Raw genomic sequence first — 12,989 nt, 5'->3', positions numbered from 1 at the left:
GGTGGGATCACAAAAATAAATAAATGAATAAAATAAATAAATAAATGAATAAGTCAATAATTTTCAATGTTGAAAAAATGATTAAAGCTACCACCAGCTCCATGACGTATTGTGTGGCTTTAGCGAGATTACCTAATCTGTCTATGCCTCTGTTTCCTCTTTTGTAATCTAGGAATAACATCAGCATCTACTTAACAAAGGAGCCAAGAAAATTACAAGCGAATGCAAATAAACTGCTCAGGACCATACACAGCACAATGTGCTCATTAATATTTTCAATAATTAATATTATCATGAAAGTTGAAGAAATTATTATTTTTTTGTTGTTGTTCATTTTAGAGAGGAGAGGGAGAGACAGAGAGAGAGAGAGAGAGAGAGAGAGAGGAGAGACAGAGAGAGAGAAGGGGGGAGGAGCTGGAAGCATCAACTCCCATATGTGCCTTGATCAGGCAAGCCCAGGGTTTCAAACCGGCAACCTCAGCATTTCCAGGTCAACGCTTTATCCACTGCACCACCGCAAGTCAGGCAAGAAATTATTTTCTTGTGACTACTGGAGAACATTATCTAGCTCTAGTTATCATGCAAATGGAGATTATAAAAATAGTACTAAAAAAACTGAGAGTGAACAGACTACTGAGTTGGATTATTTCAGCCACTAAACTGTATGCTCAGATTGGAAGTCAGACCTCTTCGAGGATACACTGTTTTTTTTGGTCACCAGCATAGAATTGGTAGCTATTTTAATAAACATGTGGAATCTTAGCCATTAGTAATGTTGGTTGGTTTTTGTCTAAAATCAAATATCATGGATTAATCAAGTATTCCACTTTAATTTAGGAAAAGCTTTAACTTGAGTAACTTCCAAAATGAAAATTATCTTCATTCGTACCAAGAATTAGTTTATTCATCTCTGAAATATGAATTCAAACAATAATAAAGTGTTTAGAACGGTTCAGAAGCCACAATTCTTTGTTTTTTTATAATTCATTTTGAACTCACAGGGGATTTTCATGTACCATCCTGGCACTGAGATGATGCCTCAAAGCTGGAGCCCACAGAGATATTGTCCCCATCCTTCCCTTGAGTGTGCTTGGTATACGAGTCTATGGCCAAATTATTCCCTCAGCCTGAATCCCACAGCTACCTATTGGTCCTGAGCACATAACACTTCCAGCAGTGTGGGCACTAGAGAAATTTAGCAAAGTGTTCAGGTCAGGATGCCACCACGTGCCCATCACATGCCATGAAAATAGCTTAACTGACTTGGTTGAATCACTAGTTACTAAGAGCACAGGCTGGAGAGCAAAATCAAAACCAACTCGAGCTATTTAAAAACATTCTAGACTTTCCCCAGAATCAGAAAGAGCAACAACAATCTAAGAGGATTGCTCTTACAAGAAGAGGAAAGGAGTTTGAATTATGTGATGTATAAAGACATGCAATGTGGCTGGAGCTCAGTTAGAACGAACAAATGAGCAGCTTAGAAAGAGGCCAGCTTGGGGGGGGGGGCTGGAGGGCCTAGGAAGCCCTGATAAAGACTTTGGTTTTCAACTTGGCCCATTACCAGAAGACAGGCTGTTCTATAAACTTTATTGCTGTGCATAAAAATTCATGTTCTGCAGAAAGATCTGAGTGCCTTTTTATGTCAGTTACACAGGTACACATTTAGGCTAACACTGAAAACCCAGGCATGCAATCTTAGCATTTGGCACTTTGTTTCTCCTTTTAAAGCAATGAAACATTACAGATACAGACAAACCCTTTGTTGCTTGGCCTTCTCCACTTCCATTCTGGTTCTAAGCTATCCCTCCCCAAGGTCGACCCCACCCCGAAGCTGGCGTTTATTATTTCCATGTTTTATAAGGTCACTCAAATAGCCCAAGAGGAGATACCAAAGAAAAGCTGTTTCTCTTTACTTTTTTTCTCCTTTAAATCTACACTTTCTTTCTAGGCTTGCTTCCTCAAGAATATTCAGTTTTTAAAGTTGATTATTGAGTTAATAATTTTGGTCTGTTTCTGTCAGTGGTATATACCCAGGCACAGAATTCTCGAGTTAGATTGACAACATTTTCCCGCCTCAGTGCCGCTTTGGCATCTGCTCTCAACCTAGTGTCTTAGTTTTGGGTCTAGTCTATATATTTTTCTCTGAGAGGTCACAATTTTTTCTTTTTTTTTATTTTTATTTTTCTGAAGCTGGAAACGGGGAGGCAGTCAGACAGACTCCTGCATGTGCCCAACTGGGATCCACCCGACATGCCCACCAGGGGGCGATGCTCTGCCCATCCAGGGCGTCACTCTGCTGCAACCAGAGCCATTCTAGCGCTTGAGGCAGAGGCCACAGAGCCATCCTCAGCGCCTGGGCCAGCTTTGCTCTAATGGAGCCTTGGCTGCGGGAGGGGAAGAGAGAGACAGAGAGGAAGGAGAGGGGGAGGGGTGGAGAAGCAGATGGGCGCTTCTCCTGTGTGCCCTGGCCAGGAATCGAACCTGGGACTCCGGCATGCCAGGCCGACGCTCTACCACTGAGCCAACCAGCCAGGGCCTTTCTTTTTATTTTTAAGATCCTAAAGTTTTACCATAAAATATTTAGGCATTGATTTATCTTTATTCATCCAGAATCTCAAAGTGTATTTTAAACTTGAGGAGTCTTATCTTCAATCCTAAAATAATCTGAGCTACTATCGTTTTGCATAATCTTGTGTTCTCTCCATACACATATACACAGACACACACAGACACACATTCTTTTAAGATTTTATTTTCCCATTATTGTACTTTAGGGGATTTGCTAAGTAGTATCTTTAAAATAACAAAACAAAACAAAACTGTCTAGTATAAAGTTTGTACTTTCTACTGAGAATTTTATTTCAATGACTATCTTTTCATTTCCAAGAATTCTGCCTATTCTTATTTCATTTCTACCACTGAATGGTGAACTCCCCCATGAGAATGCTAAGTCTCTATGTGGACACTGATTTTATTTCCTTTTGTTTGTTCCTGTATCTCTAGCACCTAAAACAGTATGTGGAACATAATATGATCTTAATAAATATTTGTAAATAAATCATTGGATAACTGACTCTTTTACATCAAGATTTTCTACCTTTTAAATAGATTGCAATCCTTTGTGTATATTTGGAGCATCTGAAATATACTTTGCCAGGTTATGCCAACATTTTAATTTTTTTTAATTTTTCTTTTTATTAATTTTTAGAGAGGAGAGAGAGAGAGAGAGAGAGAGAGAGAGAGGGAAGAGGAGGGAGGAGCAGGAAGCATCAACCCCCATATGTGCCTTGACCAGGCAAACCCAGGGTTTTGAACCGGCAACCTCAGCGTTCCAGGTCGACGCTTTATCCACTGCGCCACCACAGGTCAGGCTAACATTTTAATTTTTTCTTTGTCAAATGTATTTCCAGTGGTCTATTTCATTGGCTCTTCCTTAGTGTTAGGCTTCCTTATGTGCTTTGGAATTGTGTTTTGCAAGTTCATTTGAAGTGGGAGGATTTTTAATTTAGTTTTATTTATTTATTTTTGGTATAGCTCCTTCCCTTATCTTTCATCATCTTTCTCTTAAAAATCATTCTGTGTACCCAGAATCATCCATCTATATAATCAGTTACATATTGGTGACTAGAGTGTCATATTATGCTGACATCTGGATTATTACCAGTCACATCCCTACACCAGTGAATGATTTGGTACAGTTCCTAGTTTAATTGCCTTAGCAGCCTCCTCTTTCATCTTCAGCCCCTCCTCCACCTAAGTCCACCATCCATCCTTTGCTCAGAAGTGGAGGAGTCCTTCTCCATGCCCTGGTTTCAAACTGCAAGGCTGGCACTGGATGCCCACCTTGTGTGGAATGACTTTGATTTCTTGTTTCTCTAAAGAAGGTGTATGGACCCCTCTGTCTACCACCAGAGGCCACCAGGCCAGACACCTCAGCACAGCCTACCAGAAATTGCTCACATTTCCTTTCCATTCATTGGCCACTGAGATGATACATGCTGCCCTCAGCAGTGACTTTTACATTTTCTGCCTCCCTATGTTACTTAGTATTGTTATACGTTCGGAACTGGGGTATAGCTCCAAAGCCAGAGCCCACCGAGACACCCTGATCCGACATCCTCATGCTTCCTTGCGATTGCTTGATAAAAAAGTATACACAAGTCAACAATTTCTCAAGTCTACCAGGGTCACAAGTACTGCATTTCTATAATGGATATCAAAATACTCTTATATATCGAGAGCCTAATGTTGGAGATTCATCAATGCATATGAAATGTTCAGTATGGTGGTAAGCAAATCAGGCTCATTCATAGACAATGTCTATTATTTAAGTGCACACAGTAGGAGACATCTAAGCCAAAATGTCCTGCTTCCCCCTAAGTCCATCTAAGATATTTTATGATCCGTGTAAAAAATAAAAATTAAGGTTGATACTTGCCATCTACTTAACTCCATAACCAGTGCACACACAGAGGTTCAGGTCTAAAAGGAAAGGAAGCTTTTGTTTGGTGAAAAAGAATGAAGAGTGTGCCTCACCTGTGGTGGCGCAGTGGATAAAGCATTGACCTGAAATGCTGAGGTCGCCAGTTCGAAATCCCAGGTTTGCCTGGTCAAGGCACATGTGAGGAGCTATGAGCTGACACTTCCTGCTCTTCCCCCTCCACCTTTCTCTCTCTCTCTTCTGTCTAAAATCAATAAATAAAATCTTAAAAAAAATTAAGAGTGTCATTTAAATGGCTTACTCAGGTGCACTGGTTGTGGAAATTGCAGCCCCTCCATACCCTGCATAGTTTGAGAAGAAAAATATTCTGTGGACGCAGGTCAGGGATGACTGGCCCCACCCAAGGAGAACGTCACTATTGAAGCTACCACCACAGCTGGCCGCACTGGGCACCCTCCCTACTTTCTAAAAGAGATGTTCCTTAAAAAAAATAAAATTTAAGAGCCAGGATCATGTTAATCTAATTATGCTACATTCATTTAAATTGACTTGGCAGAAATCTTCCACATCTCAATGGGGCAAAATCATTTAAAAAATATATTTGATGAAGAAAGCCAGTAGAGAAATAATTTTCGTAGATTTAAAATAAATAAATGCCCACGTCAAGTGAAACCTTATTCAGAAACAATCTCATCTTTCCTAAGCTGCAATATAACAGAACTAAAATAGATAAAAATATTGGATGATATAACTGCACCCTTGAAAATATTCTTAGAAGAGAAAGACCAACTACAAATTCTGAGTTAACTATATGACTGATTCAGACTTGGGCGAGCAGTTAATATTTGTTAATCCATGATTATAGAAAGCAACAAATTTTATAAAGTACATCTATGAGCTGATGACATCTAGAGAAAATAACCATGAAATACAGCCACCCTAATACTCATGAAATTTACTTAGCCATTAAAGCCTTTAATCAATTATTTCTTAAAATAAAAATTGGACTTGAGGCTGCAACTAATTTGAAGCAGTCCTCTGCCTCCAAGGGGGAAAAAAATAAAAAAGAAGAAGAAGCTAGTTCAGCCAGATATTTTACTATCCTTAATGTTTGCAGGTATTCAGAGAAATTTAGTATTTTTCAGAATATGACAAACTGTGGACAGAAAATGAATTTCTAATGCACTTTCCTTAATTGCAAGTCTTACAATGCCCCTTCATCAAAATTTATGAGAAAGTAAATGGTAAAATTGGATGAATGTCAAAACTGACCATAGTTTATTAGGCTTCTGAGGTTAGTAAGAGTGAAGTCATAGCCCTTTGTCTCAATGCAGCAAATCTTACTAAGACTGTTTTGGAAGCGCTGCTCGTATTTTATAGAAACTGAGCAGAAAGTTTCCTTTCATGCTGGGTTACATCAGGATTCATTGTCACAATGTTATCAATGAACTCTACCATATAAAATGAATACAGCATAATGCTTTTCATTTAGTCCCTTATAGAATAAAACATCAATGGAAGAGGCGATCATGTCATAAGTTATAATCAGTAGTGATATAAATATATCCAAATAAAATACTCACAATGAAACTAATCATGAGCAAACTAATCTCATACAGTCTAATAGTGAAGACAAGTACACAGGTGTCTATAACATAAGACAGAAGTGATAGGTAAGTTAAAAGGCACAGAAAGTCACCAGGACACACCATATGAGGAAAGAGGAAGGCCACGTTAGGACTATATAAGAGTTGGACTTTGACCCACGGTGGGATTCTGGACAGGTCAAAGTGGGAGAGCAGCATTTCACTTGGAGGCAGCACCATAAAAATCAGAACAGAAAGAGAAATGGTGGAGCCAATTTGGCTGAAGAAAAGGGAGAGAGAATGTTGGGCAAGTAGGTTGAATCTATACTGTGACAAAATTAAACAGAAAATTAAAAAAATATATAATAAATTTGTTAATTGTAGAAGAAACACAACATAGTAAATATAGCTACCAGCCAAAAAGAAAAAAGAAAAAAAAAGTGAGACTAAATGAAAAGAAATAGGATACATAAAATATAAATATTTAGGGAATTTTAGAGCTCCCAGAAATGCTGGAAATGAAAAGTATCATTTGGCATTGATAAAGAGACCATGGTGATGGAAATAGGGAATTGATGTTTGCCAGGAGAGAAAGAAAATGGGTTTGGGAAGCAGAGATTAGTGATAGAGAGTATGCAAGCTAATACATTAATTTAAAAATCAGGAACATGCTGTCTCAGATGAATAAAGATTTAGGATCACAGCTCTATAGGGACAGACTGGTGCTCCAGGGATAGTCAGGCAGTCACACAAAGAGAGACAATGCAACAGCTGGATGGCAAATATTTAAACTTGTTAATTTTGTCATTGGACATACACAGAAGTTGAATCAATGACAGATATGACATTTTTCTTATTTGACACTTCCCCTCTTCCTTTTCTAGGCATGTTGGAGGAAATCCACTTTTTCAAAAGAGAGAAGAATCAAGGCATAAGAGCCCCTGGTGCTGTACATATAGGGAAGGATAATGATAGTGCTCAGCTCAGATCTCTGCTATATTCTTGTTTCTTTTCCAGATCACTGCTTATGAGATCATCTCTATATTTGTAATTATGAAAATTTCTCACTTGGCCAGACTCATCTATATTTCTCCTAATATTATGTTCTATCCAAAAATATTCTAAATGGTATCAGGTAGCTTTTGGAGTTTAGCATCTATTCTGTATTTAAGGAAAAAAAATGATAACAGTGTTTGGTTAATTATAGCTATTAGTCATAGAAATGATTCAATATGTCATTATAACATGATACAGCAGTTGACTATAGGTGTAGCTGGGAGTCTAATTAGATTATTACTGTTAAACTGCATTTGACTACTATAGTACTTATATTAGGAAAATAATTCTACAGAAAAATCTCATTAAAAACACTGATCTCTTGTACAAATGAGAATCACCAGGCAGGTTCAACCTGAGTCTACATGTGGGTAAGGAATCCATGATGAGTAAGTAGGTAGGAGAAGTTAATTTGTACCTCCATCCTAATCACTTTCCATGTCTTTAAGCATTAGCCTTCACTTCTCTGGCAAGGTTTTACTTAAAGTTACATGAAAAGAAATCCTAAATAATGAGATAAATGTGAATTTGCTTGGACAAATGTGTGTTTTGGCTTTTTCAAAAATGTGTAAGGCAATTGTCATTGGAGAACTGCCTATTACCCATTAACAGCACCATTTCTACGTGAGTGTTGGGAAAACAAAATTACTAAAAAGCTAACAATACAATCGTGGGACCACAGAGGGCAAAACTTTCCCACATTAAGAAACGCACTTCTCTGAGGCGTCTCTTATGACCTGAAAACAGAATCATGCTGTCAGAGTTGATGGAGACATACCCCAATGTTCCCTATTGCTCTGCTAACCTCATTTCACTCTCCTTTTGACAACCTTCAAGCAGCAATCTGACTGGACTAGAGTCCTAGTCTCTGCTTTCCAGTTATGCCTTTTCTTTTCTGTTTTTTTGTTTGTTTGTTTGTTTGTTTTGTTTTTTACACAAAGACAGAGTCAGAGAGAGGGACAGATAATGACAGACAGGAAAGAAGAGAGATGAGAAGCATCAATTCTTTGTTGCGGCATCTTAGTTATTCATTGATTGCTTTCTCATATGTCTCATATGTGCCTTGACTGGGAGGCTATAGCAGACAGAGTGACCACTTGCTCGAGCCAGCAACTTTGGGTTTAAAGCCAGAAAACTTGGGCTCAAGCCAGTGACCATGGGATCCTGTCTATGATCCCACACTCAAGCTAGTGAACCCATGCTCAAACCTGGTGACCCCATACTCAGGCTGGTGACCTCCAGGTTTTGAACCTGGGTCCTCCACATCCCAGTCGGATGCTCTATCCACTGTGCCACCACCTGGTCAGGCTCTAATCACTCCTTTTCTTCATTTTCACTTTGTCCATCTTTTCACAAATCTGCTAAGTGCTATTCCTTTCTTGCACCTGCAACATGTATCTATCACCACTGACACCATCTACTCTTAAAGTACTGCAAATATACATAATTTCCAACGGCAACACCATGTCTTACCATTTTGAAACATCATCTAGTAGAAATAAACAGGAAAAGCAAATCCTTGAAAATAAGAAAACTTTTCCAAGAAAAATGTTTAACTATAAAAAACAAACATCTCATACACCCAAGGAAAAAAATAACAACAGAAAAGTAATATTTATATTTTAAAATTAATTCTATTCAATAACAATTATATGTCCAGAAAGTGTGGCACTTCCATATTAAAGGTTAATTTTTAGGTTTAAAATCATTAAAGTCTTATATGACCTAATCTATACTAAGTTGATAGGGCTTAGTTCCTTCTCCACCATATCTTTCCCTGTATCCCTTATTGAACTCCAGTCATCCCTCAAAATCACCTTTATAAAAACATAGATTCAAACATGTTATTACCTCGCTTAACGTCCTCTGTAAGTCACTTAAATCATTCCAACACCCAAGTCTATATGCTGGGTATTCACTGCCTCCCCCTAACAGTCTACCAACAGATCTCCTGTCCCATCTCTCATCCTCCGGTCTGCCACGTTCATGCGCTATTCTCCCCATACACCATCCATAAGAAAACCGCTCCACCTGCTCTTATTTTACTCCTTCTGCCTAGAATTCTCTCTCACCTCCTTCTGCTTGGCCAAATTCTGCTGATCCTTCAAAATTCTGCTCACATATGACATCTCCTTAAGAATTTTTCCACTGAAACAAATTTATCTCACTATATGATACCGAGTCACACTCATTCTGTCACGTTTGTTAAACCTCATACTCTCAGAGGGCAGAGAGCCATTTCTTAAAATTTGCAATCCCACAACCAAAGATAGTGCCAGACACATCGTCTTAAAATAGTAGCAAAATTGAATTTTATTTCCTGAGAGTTATGAAGGAGTTGAAGTCATCATAGATCAAGCCACTAAATATACATGGGACCTAATAGAGGAAAAATACATTAAATGTCTTAATTTTAAAAACATAAAAATTATTATGCACATTAAAAAAAGATTCTTTGTTTGCAGGGAGGATTCTTTTTAAGCCTATAAATATTAGGCTATATCTTAATTAACATTGAAGCACGTTACTTCTTTTAAGATAAGTATTTAACAATCTCCTGGACTTAAAATTAGAGAGGAAAGGTATTCAATACTCTTTCCTCAGTGAGGGACAACTTTAATCAAGAGAAAAAATATTCATAGAGCCCCTTGTAAGCCTCACAGTAAGTTGTTTTTACAAATTTTACAAATGACACTAGCAAGAAATAATACAGCAAAATTCTTTTCTCAGTTTTAAAACTGAGACATGATTAAGTACTATTACATTATTCTCATTCAAAACACTCTCCGGGGTTCTTTTTTTCCTCTCAGGAACCTAGATCTGTACATGGCTGAACTCTAGATTTGTGTATTTATTTACATGTTTAATAAACATACAATAAGTCAGAGACAGTGTCACTGACTTAAATGGTAAAATAAGATAATATTTACCTACAAAACAACCATGTTTGAGAGAGGACAATGAATTGGTAATCCAGTCTAGTGTGGAGAGTGGCATAAAAAGGTTTAGCAGAGTGGCCCTGGCCGGTTGGCTCAGTGGTAGAGCATCGGCCTGGCGTGCAGGGGTCCCGGGGTTCGATTCCGGCCAGGGCACCCAGGAGAAGCGCCCATCTGCTTCTCCACCCCTCCCCCTCTCCTTCCTCTCTGTCTCTCTCTTCCCCTTCCGCAGCCAAGGCTCCATTGGAGCAGAGATGGCCCGGGAGCTGGGGATGGCTCCTCGGCCTCTGCCCCAGGCGCTAGAGTGGCTCTGGTCGCGACAGAGCGACGCCCCCTGGTGGGCAGAGCATCGCCCCTGGTGGGCGTGCCGGGTGGATCCCAGTTGGGCGCATGCGGGAGTCTATCTGACAGTCTCTCCCCGTTTCCAGTTTCGGAAAAATACAAAAAAAAAAAAAAAAAAAAAAGGTTTAGCAGAGTGCTAAAGCACACTAGGGTGAGAACTTATTAGGCAAAGAGAATGAAGGATCTTTAATGCACAAGGATGATCTGAAATAGTTCATTGAGATCATGGAATTTAAGTCTGGGCAAAATTACTTAATTCCCTGGAGAGAGGAGAAGACATGAGAAATAACAATTGGGAGATTACTCAGCAGATATAAACAGTAGTTAAATGCAGGAAGGCAGGAAGGCAGGAAACAAAGACAGGAACAAGGAAAGACAGAAAGGAGGAGCGATAGAGTGTGCAAACGGGGAACGAAGGTAAGGAGCTGGATGGTGGCAGAGAGGAGGAGCAGGTGGAAGTGAGAGAGAGAGAGAGAGAGAGAGAGAGCGCTTTATACCTTTTTTTCAGTCATGATCCTGCTATGTTGAATTAAATGAAAGTGAAGGGGTAAATGATGTGAGACTTAAGTTGTCCCTTGTCCTAACTGTTGCTAAACTACTGTGAATAGGTCTAATAACCTTCCTGAAATCCTGGTGGAATTCGACAACAGTTGAGAGTCATAAAAATGACTAATCCCACACAATTATTTTCTTGACATAAGTACATGTTCTTAATGCTTTTCATTCAGTTACTTCAACCAATATTGTTTGAGCATCTATTGCAGTAGAAAGCACTGCTCCCTGTTTTAGGAATACCGCAATGAGCAGGAGACAGAGCTCGTTTCCTAGGTAGCATGTACAGGTCGGGTGAGAACATGCCCTTCCTTCCCTGAGTGCCTGGAGAGAACCTGGCTCCGGCAGCCTTTCCTTGTGGGAAACAGAATTCCTAAATGCTGGCTCTTCCTAAATCAGTTTTCTACTACGGAGCAGCCCTGTCCTCAGGGTTGTTTCCAATAACATTTCTTCACCCAGACACAAGACAAGCTTGTTCTCCCTCCTCTGGGATATGCTCTTAGCTCACTTTTCATTTTCCATCCCCATTTAGGGAACACATAGACATATATGAAGGCCCAAAGCACCGTCTCTCACCTGCAACTGTTTATATTAAATCCCAGCCTACTTCTCTAACTCAGCGCTACTCACTCAGAATGTGGTTTGCAGACTTAAGTGAAAAAATGCTACCAGGAATTTAGAAATTGCATAAAAGTTTATATTGCTTCAACATGCAAACATTCAAAAGTCCTGGTCTTATTGGACAGGGCATAGACCAGTGCAGTAAGCCCTGTGTTGTGTGAGGTGCAAGGCCACATCGCAGTGAGTGATATTTGAACATTTGTAAACTATCAACTAATATTGTATAAAAATAGAAATCAAACATAAGCATTCATTTTTATCTAAACTTCTCATCTTGACAGTCATTTTAATTGCCAATCTGTGTGGGCAGTTGCCTGCCTTTGAGCAATTCACTGAACCTCTCCCTGTGTGAGGCTCTATCATCTGAAAAATCTCATGTGTTATTTGGGTTTTAAGTATTACCTCTCTGTTAGTGACTCCAGATTATGTGGGAGTGCCTCTTGGATGTCAACCCCATACATCAAATCCAATTCAATTCAGTTTTTGACACTCCCAATCCTGAATCCCCAAGGAACTTCTCCTCTAGTTTTGTCACTGTATCAGATAACAATTCCGGCACCCAATCTGATGAGTATGTCTCCCTCTCAACGCACTTGTATTCAATCAAGAAGACTTTTTTCCCCTACCTCCTAAATATCTGTAAGATCTATACCTGCCAAAAAAAAAAAGATCTATACCTGCCTTACCATTTCCACTTACTTCAATAGCTTCTAACTAGTCTTTCTGACTCTAGTCTTATTCTCACCCTTAATTTATCTTCAGTAGTACCCTCAGGATGCTCAGTTTAAAATGCATGACTCTCCCCCCTGCACCATTGAAAACTCACAACCGAGTCACCTTACTTACAGGCTTAAGCCTAAATTGCTCGGCTGGTGTCTGAGGTCCCCTGTGGCCTCCTCCTGCCTCTTCACCCATCATGGTTTTGCTATGGCTTTGCTCATATTGATCCCTCCCCCTGAAAGAGCCTCTTTCAACTGGCCCACTAGCACTCCTGGGTCTTTCTTAAATATCCTCTTCTGTACTCCTTGGGCATCCTGTTACCTCCGCCATAGTGTTTAGTAGAGTGCTTCAAAATAACTTGTTTATGCATTTATTCTTCCTCTCCTTTAAGATTCTCAAGGACATATTGTCTGATTCATTGCTGTATCCCGACACTGTACACATTCCTGTACTTGTATAAAGCATGCAGTGAATATTGTTGAACCATAAAGCATATTTCCAAAATAGAATGGAAATGGCTAAGAAGACCTGTTCAACACTGACATTAGAGGCCATACTATTCACCATGAATGGTATTCTGTTGAAGTCATCATGTTATTTAGGAACCCACCACCATTTATATTTTGGTTCAGTTGCCCCAACTTTTGAGCACTTATATATAAATACATACAAATATTCATTAATCATCTATTAATATAATCTCATCAGCAATGGGTAAATAAAAAAGAAAAA

At 39.2% G+C, this 12,989-nt stretch overlaps 1 protein-coding gene and 1 non-coding gene across 2 annotated transcripts in view; both read right to left on the bottom strand.

The window, feature by feature from the left end:
- Positions 1-12,989, bottom strand: part of PREX2 (phosphatidylinositol-3,4,5-trisphosphate dependent Rac exchange factor 2) — a 283,206-nt gene that overhangs the window by 35,050 nt on the left and 235,167 nt on the right. The window lies entirely within an intron of this gene.
- TRNAA-GGC (transfer RNA alanine (anticodon GGC)) lies at positions 2,464-2,539 on the bottom strand. The gene has a single exon. It is a non-coding gene; the product is annotated as a tRNA-Ala (tRNA).

This window comes from Saccopteryx bilineata, chromosome 3 (assembly GCF_036850765.1).
Source record: "Saccopteryx bilineata isolate mSacBil1 chromosome 3, mSacBil1_pri_phased_curated, whole genome shotgun sequence".
In the NCBI taxonomy this organism is placed as follows: Eukaryota; Metazoa; Chordata; class Mammalia; order Chiroptera; family Emballonuridae; genus Saccopteryx; species Saccopteryx bilineata.
Note: the sequence above shows the minus strand (reverse complement) of the source record. Positions and strands in the feature narration are given on the sequence as shown.